The sequence below is a fragment of the Saccopteryx leptura genome, chromosome 3 (assembly GCF_036850995.1).
Source record: "Saccopteryx leptura isolate mSacLep1 chromosome 3, mSacLep1_pri_phased_curated, whole genome shotgun sequence".
NCBI classification, from domain to species: Eukaryota; Metazoa; Chordata; class Mammalia; order Chiroptera; family Emballonuridae; genus Saccopteryx; species Saccopteryx leptura.
Window position 1 is genome coordinate 83852264 of NC_089505.1, and position 11480 is coordinate 83863743.

The window sequence follows — 11480 nt, forward strand, 5'->3', positions numbered from 1 at the left end:
GCCCTGGGTGGAGTCTGCCCTTCTCAGGTCTCTGCCTCTCAGCTGCTCTCTGGCGGATTCTCTCAGCCACGGTGCTGGCCCCGCACGCTCCCTAGCACCTTCCCCCTGCCCCATGGCTCCTCTTAACTGTGGAGTGGCCTCGGTGACCCACGCCCCCAGACAGCCCTCCAAAGTATGCAGCATGGGGTCTGTGCCGTCAGGAGACCTGTGTGTCCTGTGGACTGGGGCCAAGCTCAGGCTGTCTGAACCTAGCGCCAGCCCGGGGCCCAGGAGAGAACAGGCCCCCAGGAGATCGGAGAGTCGGGCAGGGAATCACTCAAGGGGAGGGGGAGGCAGAGAGGGGTGGCCTCATGGTGTGTACTGCTGGGGTCACCACACAGAGTCCTGAGGTGGTTCTGGGGGTGGCATGAGGCTCATAGTGGACCAGAGCTCCCACAGCTGGGCCCATAGGATAGGTGAAACATCGACCCATCTCTGAGGTCTGGGTGAAGACCTCTCCCTCCCCTTCCAGGCCCCCAAAGCCTGAGTCCACCAGATATGGAGTTGGCGAAACCCAGGAACGGCCAGGGACTTGGGGCTGGGGGAGGGGAGGGGCCATGCTGTCAGGTTTGTCCCGGACACATCTGCCAGAGGACAGCTGGTTCAGGAAGGGCTGAAGGCTGGGGTAAAGTCTCAGAGCCTGGCGGGAGCACAGAGAAGATAAGCACCCCTCAGCGCTGGGGGCACTTTGTAGGCCCTGCGCCCTCCTGGCCACCCTCTGGACCCTGTGCACATGCTGGCTCCTGGTCACCCATGAGTGGCAGGACCCGGCCCCCCAGTGTTGCTGTGTATACTAGGTTTAGCTGGTAACTTCTGGCTGCAGGAAGGTCCCTAGTTTCCATAAGCCCATGTTAAAAATAGAAACATTCAGATGCAAAGACCTGTCCAGTCTCCAAGCTGCAGCCAGGGGTCTGGTTCTCTGAGCACTGAGTTGTGCTCACAGATTTAGGGAGGAGGCCCAGGGAAAGATAATCAGGCAGGCCCCAAGATGCCTACATCGTCAGGGTGGGGGCCATAGATGCTGTCCCGTCCCCCCCCAGCCACCTCCAGCCCAGCCTGGCACTTGGAGCAGGAGGGTGAGCAGGGCACCAGGGGTCTGCAGCCACTGCCCCAGCCACCTGAGCCGTCTCAATGTGGGCTGTACTCAAAGTATACCCTTGGCCCTAAGGCCTATCCCTTTACCTCTTCACCCTGAAGCTCCTGCCCACCATCTCACACATCCCCTGCTCCAGCCTCCACCATCCCTGGTTCACTGGAATGTTACCTCCTGGGGGAGGCCTATTCAGACCACCCACCAACTGTAAGGCCCCAGGGGTGAGACTGGCTCAGGAGCCCCTCACCTGTCTACCTGGGTCCCTCTAGACAGGACAGGTGGCTACCTAGTCTCCCTGATTGCAGCCTCAGGATGCAAAATGCTGGTTATGCCTGGGTCCTCTCAGACCTTCACTGAGATCTTCATCCATCCACACCCCTGAGTGGGGCCTTTGTTTGGCTGTGGTGACAGTTCTCAGAGATGTGCTCTGGATGGAATTGTGTTTCTCCAAAAGTATGTTCAAGTGTTACCCCCAGTTCCTGTGCATGTAGCCTTATTTGCAGATGTACTTAAGGTTAAGATGGGGTCATTAAGGGGGGGCCACTGCAGTACACCTGGTGTCCCTATGAGGAGACAGCCCTGGCTGGACAGCTCAGCTGGTTAGAGTATCATTTCAAAGCCTGGCGGTTGCCAGTTTGATCCCTGGTCAGGGTACATACAGAAACAAATTGATGTTCCTATCTCTTTCTCTTTTCTCCTCTCATGGAAATCAACAAATAAAAGGAGGCAGAGGGCCACGGAGGAGACAGCATGTCACATCAGGCAGCAACAGAGTGATGCAGCTATGAGCCAGATGCCACAATTGCCACCCTCCAGAGGCTGGGAGAGGCCAGGAAGGGTTATACCCAGAGTCCTGGGAGAGTGCAGCCCTGCTAAGCCAGCACCTAGCTTCAGAGCAAACATGGGATCTTGAGAGGTCTCTTTCCAACCCCTGTGGGTCTCCTTGTTCTGAGACCATGAGGTCTGGGTCTCCCTAGAGGTCACCTCCCAGCTCCTGCACAAAGGACCCTCCCCACAGCGTTGGGAGCTGGAACAGATCCCTTCACCTGGCCCCTATGACCACCCATTCCCCTTTCTTTGGGACCAGTATGAGCTCACACCCTCAGTTCTACTCCCCACAGAAAGTGCTCATCACAATCCCACCCTCTCTACTGTGCCCCCACCAGCTCCTCTCTCCCTTCCCCCCAACATCCCTCTCCACTTGTCTCCAGTGCCCTTCTTGTTCTCAGCCCTTTCTGTCCCCACGCAGTGAGTGAGTGCTGCTGGCTCCCCCCACCCACCCTGCTTCTGGCCCTCCTGCAGAAGACCCATGCAAGCTGGCCTCTCCTACCTTCCTGCTGGCCAGCCTCAAGCCTCTGCTCCTGCAGCAGTGACCCATGAGACCTGCAGCGTGGCCTCGGCAGACGTCCCATGCCTGCGGCAGGAGCTCCCCGCTCTGCCCCGGGCCAAGGCTGGCAGGAGTTCAGAGGAAGCTCGTGGCCACAGTGGGTGGGGCTGGGGGGCTATACTCTCCATAGGTGCCTTGAAGCCCTTCTCACTGGCTGTGCCCTTGACCCACAAGGGAAACAAGAGACTCGAGAAAGATTAGCAACCCCTGGGAGGCAGGGGCCAGGTACCTGGGGACCTTCAGACCAGAGCCAGAGGGACCCTACTCTGGAAGCCAACCACAGTTGCCCAGGTCAGAAGTCTAGACTGAGGTGCTGTCCCCAGTCCCGGCACCAACAGGCACCTGGGGGTCTACCAGCCCCACTGGACTAGTAGGCCCTGTAGAGATGGAGGCTCAGAGAGGGACAAGGTCTGCCCAAGCTGGTCCCAGAGAACCAGCCTTGGCAGAAGCTGAGTGTGAGAGTAAGAAGGCTCCTGTCCTTGCCCCGGACACACTAAGGGGCTGCAGCTGAGCCATCCCAGAGTGGGCGTGGGGGCCCCTCAGGCAGTGGTGAGGATCAAGGGTCTCTACCAAGGAGTCTCTCCCCGAGTCTAGAAATGAAAGCCAAAAAAAAAAAAAGATAAAAAGAAGCCTGACCAGGCGGTGGCACAGTGGAAAGAGCATCGGACTGGGATGCAGAGGACCCAGGTTCGAGACCCCAAGGTCGCCAGCTTGAGCACCTACTTATCTGGTTTGAGCAAAAGCCCACCAGCTGGGACCCAAGGTCGCTGGCTCCAATAAGGGGCTAATCGGTCTGCTGAAGGCCCGCGGTCAAGGCACATATGAGAAAGCAATCAATGAACAACTAAGGTGTTGCAACCCGCAATGAAAAACTAATGACTGATGCTTCTCATCTCTTTCCGTTCCTGTCTGTCTGTCCCTGTCTATCCCTCTCTCTGAGTCACTCTCTGTCTCTGTAAAAAAAAAAAAAAAAAAAAAAAAAAGAAAAGAAATGAAAGCCACCCCTGCTCAGAAAGGGGACTCTGTTGCTGGGTGGGCAGCCAGACCTGGAGCCCCAGGGAGGCCCAGTAGTGAGGAGCAAGGGGGTCCACAAGGGGCAGCTGCTGGCCTAGCTACTCAGCAGGACAGTCCCACGGACACCTGTACCCACACACACAGCTGGTGCCCCGTGTGGCCTCTGCCCCCAGGTCCCTATACTTCTCCTGCACACAGTCCCAGGGCCCCTGATCCTGGCCAGCAGGATCCACCGGGCAAGGCTCAGCTGGCCATGGAGCTGGGTGAGCTCAAGGCTGGGAGAAACCAGGGGCTGTAGCATGTGGCCCTGGGAACCTGGACATTGTTCAGCTCCATCCTCTAGAGCAGGGGTAGGCAACCTTTTTATACCTACCGCCCACTTTTGTATTTCTGTTAGTAGTAAAATTTTCTAACCGCCCACCAGTTCCACAGGAATGGTGATTTATAAAGTAGGGAAGTAACTTTACTTTATAAAATTTATAAAACAGAGTTACAGCAAGTTAAAGCATATAATAATAATTACTTACCAAGTACTTTATGTTGGATTTTTGCTAAGTTTGGCAGAATAAATCTTTATAAAACAACTTACTATAGTTAAATCTATCTTTTTATTTATACTTTGGTTGCTCTGCTACCACCCACCATGAAAGCTAGAATGCCCACTAGTGGGCAGTAAGGACCCGGTTGACTGCCATTGCCCTAGCAGGGGTCTCCAAACTTTTTACACAGGGGGCCAGGCCAGTTCACTGTCCCTCAGACCATTGGAGGGCTGCCAAATACAGTGGTCCTCTCACTGACCACCAATGAAAGAGGTGCCCCTTCCAGAAGTGCAGTGGGGGCTGGATAAATGGCCTCAGGGGGCCGCATTGCAGCCCGCGGGCCGTAGTTTGGGGACGCCTGCTAGAGTAAACACCGCAGGCAGCAGCCAAACCTCTATGACCTTCCTGAAGGACAGGAGCCCAGGGAGAAGGCACTTGTCCAGCTCCCACCTCCTCTTAACCCAGGGCTTGACCCACCCCATGACCCGAAGAAAAGAAATCCAAGCCCCAGCCCCTCCCACCAGTGGCGTCTGAGGGTCTCAGCAGCCCAGCCTCCAAGGGGCCCTCACACCCCACCAGCCACAGCTGCCCACCTGATCCCAACAGGAAGTGAGGGACAGATGGCCATAACCAGGAGCAAGCCCCTAGACATGTCTCCTCAGAGAAGGGATTGGTCAGCCTCCACAGGGGAGACATCAGATGTCTCCTGGAGTCTGGCCTTGGGGCATGGGGCTGTAGGGGGCCTCCTGCAGTCGGCAGGGAAATGAGAGGCTGAGAGACACTTTACTTCAGAAACGGAGCTGTCTTGCCTGGCCTGTGGTGGCGCAGTGGATAGCACATCAACCTAGAACTCTGCGGTTGCCAGTTCGAAACCTGGGGCTTGCCCAGTCAAGACACATGCAGCAAGCAATGGACAACTCAAGTGAAGCAGCTGTGAGTCAATCCTCTCTCACCACTGCTCCGTAAAATCAATAGAATCTTTTTTATTATTTTAAGAAAGAAATGGAGGTTTCTCAGCCTTCTGCTGACCCTCCCTGTTTCCTGCTGTTCTCCACCCCCTCACACCCAGTCTCTGACAGGACAGCTTGGAGGGGCCGCGGGCACCAGCGAGGGTCCCTCCTGCTCTTGCCGCCGCCGCCCCGGTGTATGTGACACGGCGGCTGTTGCAAAACTGATGTTATCAGCCAGAGGAAGCTGTGAATCATTGCGTGAGAGCAGGGCTGCACCCCAAACTCTCCCAAACAAAGGCCCTTTGTCCCCAAGCACCCCGTTCCTCACCAGGCCGCCTGGGCATACCGTCAGACACGCGGGCGGCCAGATGGGCCGATAGCGCCAGGCACAGGCGTGGGCAGGATGAGATCCTCAGCCGCCTTCACCCAGCTGCAGGGGGCAGGCCACGGGAGACGCGGGGCCACAGGAGACCCTGGGCTTTGAAGGCCTCAGCTCCTTGTTCCACTCAGGTTGCAGGGGCTGGAGATCCAGCATCTCGTTGACCCTGGGCAGGGCACTGAGGTCATGCAGAGGTCAGAGCCCAGAGGGCACACTGGATAAACCCAGTCAGTGAACAAAGGCCTCAAGACACAGCACCTTCTGCTCCCTGACCACAGCGCTGCCCCCAGTCAGCAATCTGTGCAGGACAGAGGCCTCAGACACCATGGGGCTCCCTGCTGCCCTCAGGGAGCTCCTGCCCCACTACCCATTGCTGGAAAGCTGTCCTTGAAGGAGGACACTCTTCCCTCATCCCACTGCCTGGGGTCCATCCCCACTCAGGGTCCAGCAGTTGTGTGGCCGCCAGCCTGACCACCCAGCATGATGGGCTCCTTGGCTAGACCAATGCCATCAGGTATCCCCGACACCAAAGACCACAACCACAGCCAAGCCGGAGCAGTTACTGGCCGGCCAGGGCTCCAGCCACCATGTCCCAGACACCGGCCCTGTGTCTGCTCCCAAGGGTTTTGGTGACTTTAGCTCTGCCAAGAGAGGCCAGGTCCCAAGGAGGAGACAGAACGGACAGAGAGACCCCGCTCCACACACGTCACACAGACACAGTTCCCTTTGAGCAGAGACAGTATCACAGCCACCAAGGATGCATGGGGTCAGCACGAAGAGCCTGAGTACACAGACCCAGAGAGAGGAGCATGAACATATCCACCTAGGTCCCCACGCCCCCCATATCCCCCACATGCCTCTCTACCCCCTACACATGCCCCCATCCCCCTTATGCGCCCAGGCCACTCTCAGTCCTTGGCCCAGGCTACAGGAGTTCAGGATGTCTTGTCTGGGTGTGAGAACCTCCCAGGTCTGCAGGGAAGGGCCTGCCTGGGGACAGACAGCCCAAGGGATCCTTGGAGTAGACCCAGTGGTGGGATTCAGCTAGTTCGCACCGTTCGCACCAGTTTGGCGGAACTGATACCTAACTTTTTTGTTGATATTGGCAAACCGGTTGTAAAAATGGCGCTTGTCATCAGGGTTCTCTCTAAGGTGGGTACCTGGGCAGCCACCCAATGTGGAAATCACAAATTTATATTCCCTACTCTTTTTTAACATTCGTCAGCACAACAGCGTATTCTTTCTTTTTTTTTTCTGAAGTTGGAAATGGGGAGGCAGAGAGACAGACTTCCACATGCGCCCGACCAGGATCCACCTGGTATGCCCACCAGGGGGCGATGCTCTGCCCATCTGGGGCATCGCTCTGTTGAGACCAGAGCCATTCTAGTGCCTGAGGCAGAGGCCATGGAGCCATCCTCAGCACCTGGGCCAACCTTACTCCAATGGAGCCTCAGCTGTGGGAGGGGAAGAAAGAGAAAGAGAGGAAGGAGAGGAGGAGGGGTGGAGAAGCAGATGGGCGCCTTCCCTGTGTGCCCTGGCCAGGAATCGAACCTGGGACTCCGGCACACCAGGCTGATGCTCTACCACTGAGCCAACCAGCCAGGGCCCACAACAGCGTATTCTAAGTGCTTGTAGTCATGTTCATTTTGTCCATAGGGGGAAAAAATTGCAAATGAAGACATGAATCAAGAAGCAATATGGGGCCCTGGCTGGTTGGCTCAGCAGTAGAGTGTCAACCCAGTATGTGGAAGTCCCGAGTTCGAGTTCCAACCAAAGCACACAGGAGAAGCAACCATCTGCTTTTCCACCTCCCCCCTCTATCTCTCTCTCTCTTCTCCTCCGGCAGCCAGTGTTCAAATGGTTCAAGCAAAAGTTGGCCTGGACGCTGAGGATGGCTCCATAGCCTCCCCCTCAGACACTAAAATGACTCTGGTTGCAACAGAGCAACGGCCCCAGATGGGCAGAGCATCACCCCCTATTGGGCTTGCCAAGTGAATCCCGGTCGAGTGCATGCAGGAGGAGTATGTCTCTGCCTCCCTGCCTCTCATTTAATAAAAAAAAATAAAAAAATAAAAAATAAATTTAAAAAACCAGAAAAGCAATATGGAAATAAATTTTATTGTTTTTTGTCAGGTATCATTTAATATTTTTTCATTAATATTTTAAAACTCTTTCTTATCACATAATCTAGTTTGTGCACCTCTTTTATTATTCTTGTTTAAGTATTAAATGTATAAAATAATAAACTACCTTTTGGTATATTGTTTTTTGGTTTTTTGTTGTTTTTTATAGAGACAGAGAGAGGGATAGACAGGGACAGACAGACAGGAACGGAGAGAGATGAGAAGCATCAATTATTAGTTTTTCATTGCGCATTGCAACACCTTAGTTGTTCATTGATTGCTTTCTCATATGTGCCTTGACCGTGGGCCTTCGGCAGACCGAGTAACCCGTTGCTGGAGCCAGCAACCTTTGGTTCAAGCTGGTGAGCTTTTGCTCAACCCAGATGAGCCCGTGCTCAAGCTGGTGACTTCGGGGTCTCCAACCTGGGTCCTCTGCATCTCAGTCTGATGCTCTATCCACTGCGCCACCGCCTGGTTAGGCTTTTTTGGGTTTTTTTAAAGATTTTATTTATTCATTATAGGGAGGGAAGAGAGAGAGAGAGAGAGAGAGAAGGGGGGAGGAGCTGGAAGCATCAACTCCCATATGTGCCTTGACCAGGCAAGCCCAGGGTTTTGAACCGGCAACCTCAGCGTTTCCAGGTTGACACTTTATCCACTGCACCACCACAGGTCAGGCCGGTATATATTTTTTTATACTTAAAACGGTCATTAGGGCAGAGAACGAGTTGTTAAATTATTTGAATCCCACCACTGAGTAGACCTCCCTCCCAGGCTCAGAACCAACCTGATGGGGGCAAAGTTAGCCCTAAAGCTCGACTCTGGACACAAAGGGCTAGCCTATCTTAGCTGTACCTTAAGTTTTATACGAGTACTCTACAGCCCAGGCCAGGTGAACAGTCTCTCCTGAAAGCCTCACTCCAACCTGTCCCTACCTGTGCCATCTCACCACCCCAGAAGGGATCATGGGAGGGGGGCCAGGCAGCCTCTTGCTCACAGTTGGGAGCCCCCAACCCTGCCTACCCCACCTCTCCCTGCTCCTGCCATAGCCCGGGATGGGGCCCGGCTGTCCAGTCCAGAGCTGCTCCTGGCTCCTGAGAGGACTTTCCAGCTATCCTGAGCCAAACATCTACATTCCTGTCTGCACTCAAACCGGACAGAAGCTGAAGGCGCTTGGGAAGTTGGCTCTGACCCAACACAGAGATCTATCTGTCCCTAGCACTCCAGGGCCACATAGGGGCCAGGAAAGGCCAATCAGCCCTGGGCCTGGCTATATCCCCAAGACCAGAGTTTGTGAAGCACTCAGCCAAGGTCCTCCCCTCAGCCCCGTCCGGCAGGCAGCAGGTCAGACAGAGGTTCTGGGAAGTGAGCCCTAGGAGGGGTCAGCAAGGTCAGCCCAGCACCTCCCGCTGCTCCGGGTGGGGCTCCAGTCAGGGGTCAATCTGAGGCCAACTAGCAGTGTACTGGCCACTTGGCTCTGGCCATAGCCAGACGCTCAGGCCACCCTAAAGCCCAGCTCTACAACCGGAGACCAGTCCAGGGAAAGAGCCCAAACTCCCAGGCTCCTCTACCCCTGGGATCCCCAGCAAGCCCCCTGCCTTCAGCAGCAGCAGGTCTGGCTCAGTCTGCATATTATCCATAGGACCCCTGCTCAGGCTGGGTGAGCATGACCACAAGAACCCAAGGCCCTTTAGGGGGACTCTAGACCTCTCCCGAGGCTCCTGAGCAGCTTGTCAACACCGCAGTTTGGGCCAGGCCTAGGAGACGGTGCGACTGAGATGGGCGGGACAGCTGATCCAGGGTAGGGGGTCTTTGGGGGCTCACCTTGTGTTGACCCTTTGTATGCCCTGGGCGGGACAGCCTGTGTCCTTCAGGGCTGTTGTGAGCTTGGGGCCTAAACCCTGAGCCCTGAGCACCGCCCCCCAATTCATGTCCCTGGACCTCCTTACACCAGTAACCACTCTCCGCCCCCCACCCCTTGCTCCTGCACCCCAGCTTTGGGGGATGGAGACAGCACATTCCAGGGGAGTCACAGCTAAGTGGCAATGACCTGAGATTAGGGGTCAGAGACAGGGGGGGCAGGTGGAGCTGGGCGCCAGGACGCCGCTTCCCCAGCCCTGGCCACCTGCCCACGGCGAGCTCCTCGGGGCTGGCCCGGCCTTCCCTCTCCCCATCTCTCGTCTCCTCGTCTCTCGTCTCTTGTCTGTTTGCTGCACTTTGCAGAGCCCTGGGCCCCGTCTCTGGGTCTAGGTCTCCATCTCTGTCATCACAACTCCCTGCAGCAGGTCTGGATGGGGAGGTGAGACCTGCCCCCCTCTTGGGCCAGACAGGTCAGGGGACTGGCTGGTGTTGATGGACAGTCAGGAGAGCCTCCTGCTTTTGAGGACCCAGGAATGGCTGATGGGGTCTGGCTGGATCCTGGCTGTGGTCCCTCAGCATTCCCACTGATAGCCCAGGGCGGTCGCCTCTGTAAACCGGCAGTCAGCACTTAACAGGTACCTATAGCCAAGCAGGCTGGCGCTCTGGCTCCGGGCAGCAGCCCCGTACAGGCCCCCAGGATGAGAGGTGGGGGCAGGGACTCATTCCTGCGCCTCCCTGGCTACCCTTCTTCTCCCCACCTCCTCACAGGGACTGCAGCCCGCACCCCCGCCTCATGGGCTGCCCGGACATCCCCACTCGGGCCAGGCTGGCGCCTACAGTCGCTGTGAAGCAGAGACACCCCCAGACTCCCCCAGCTTCTGACGCCACCCCGGGGGGGACTAGAGGGAGAGGTGGGGACGGGTCAGTGGCCAAGCCCAGTGCTGCACAGACCAGCGCCCGACAGGCACCGAGGCTCTGCTGCCTCATTACCCAGCCAGACCGGCCAGGGTCCCTGGGGGGAGGGGCTGGGTAATGGCCCTCAGGCTCCAGGCTCCACCTGCCCCACCTCCTACTCCTGCCCTCTGAGCCTGCAGACCGACCCCCAACCCCTGCAACTCCTCCAGCCCCCACCCCCATCTACAGGATAAGGACTCTCTCCTCTTGTCTGCTCAGCCTTGAACTGGGGTCTCCAGGCTCTCCTGCTGTGGAGCAGAGTCGCCCCACACCCCCCGGGGCGTCTGCCAGGGGTCAAGGGCCAGCCTCATGCTCCAGGCGGCTGCCTGCCCAGAGCCCAGGTGCCAACCAGAGATGGTATCTCGACAGTTCCTCGGAGGCCTGGACATCCCGGGACCAATTTACATTCTTTGGTCTGGGTTTGCTGGAGCCGAAATGGGGTGGGGGCAGGGACCCCAAATCCAAAGGACCTACAGACCCCATCACTGGGGTAAGGTGTGGCAGCCACCAAGGGAGAGGTGGCCAGAAGCTAAGTGCCCTGCTGGTCTGGGCCTGGACAACCTTTGCTCAGCACCCCCCCGCACGCGCACACACAAACGTGCAGTCAGCACACCTGGGCGGGCAGGGTCACCCTTCAGATTCACACTTGGTGCCTGTGGCCTGCACATGCATATGCAGTCCTGTGCATTGCCCACACCCCATGTGCTGCCCGTGCCTGCCCCCACAGGATAAGGCTTCCAAGCCCCTCTCTGCTCCCCAGACACACACAGCACATGGCACATCGTCCTGCTCACCAAGTTCTGGGGCTTCGAGCACCCCAGGCTGAACGCATCTGTACCCCTGGCTCTGCGGGGGTCTACAGGCTGCTGTCCTGCAAGGCTGAACCAGCCCTGGGCAAGCAGAGGAGTGGTGTCAGGTGGTGGGCAGGACTACGCAGGGACCTGGCTGGACATCAGTTCTTGTCCTCAGGGTAAACAAGTACCTTAGCAGGCACAGGGCCTGTGGGGGCTACAGCTGAAGGATGCTCAGCTGGAGCCTCGCCTCCCCACACCACCCCCAGCTGAGGACTGTGTCCCAAGACCATGTGTTCCTCCATACCTACACTCCCACCCCCCACAGCAAGACAGTGACCAGACGACAGCAGC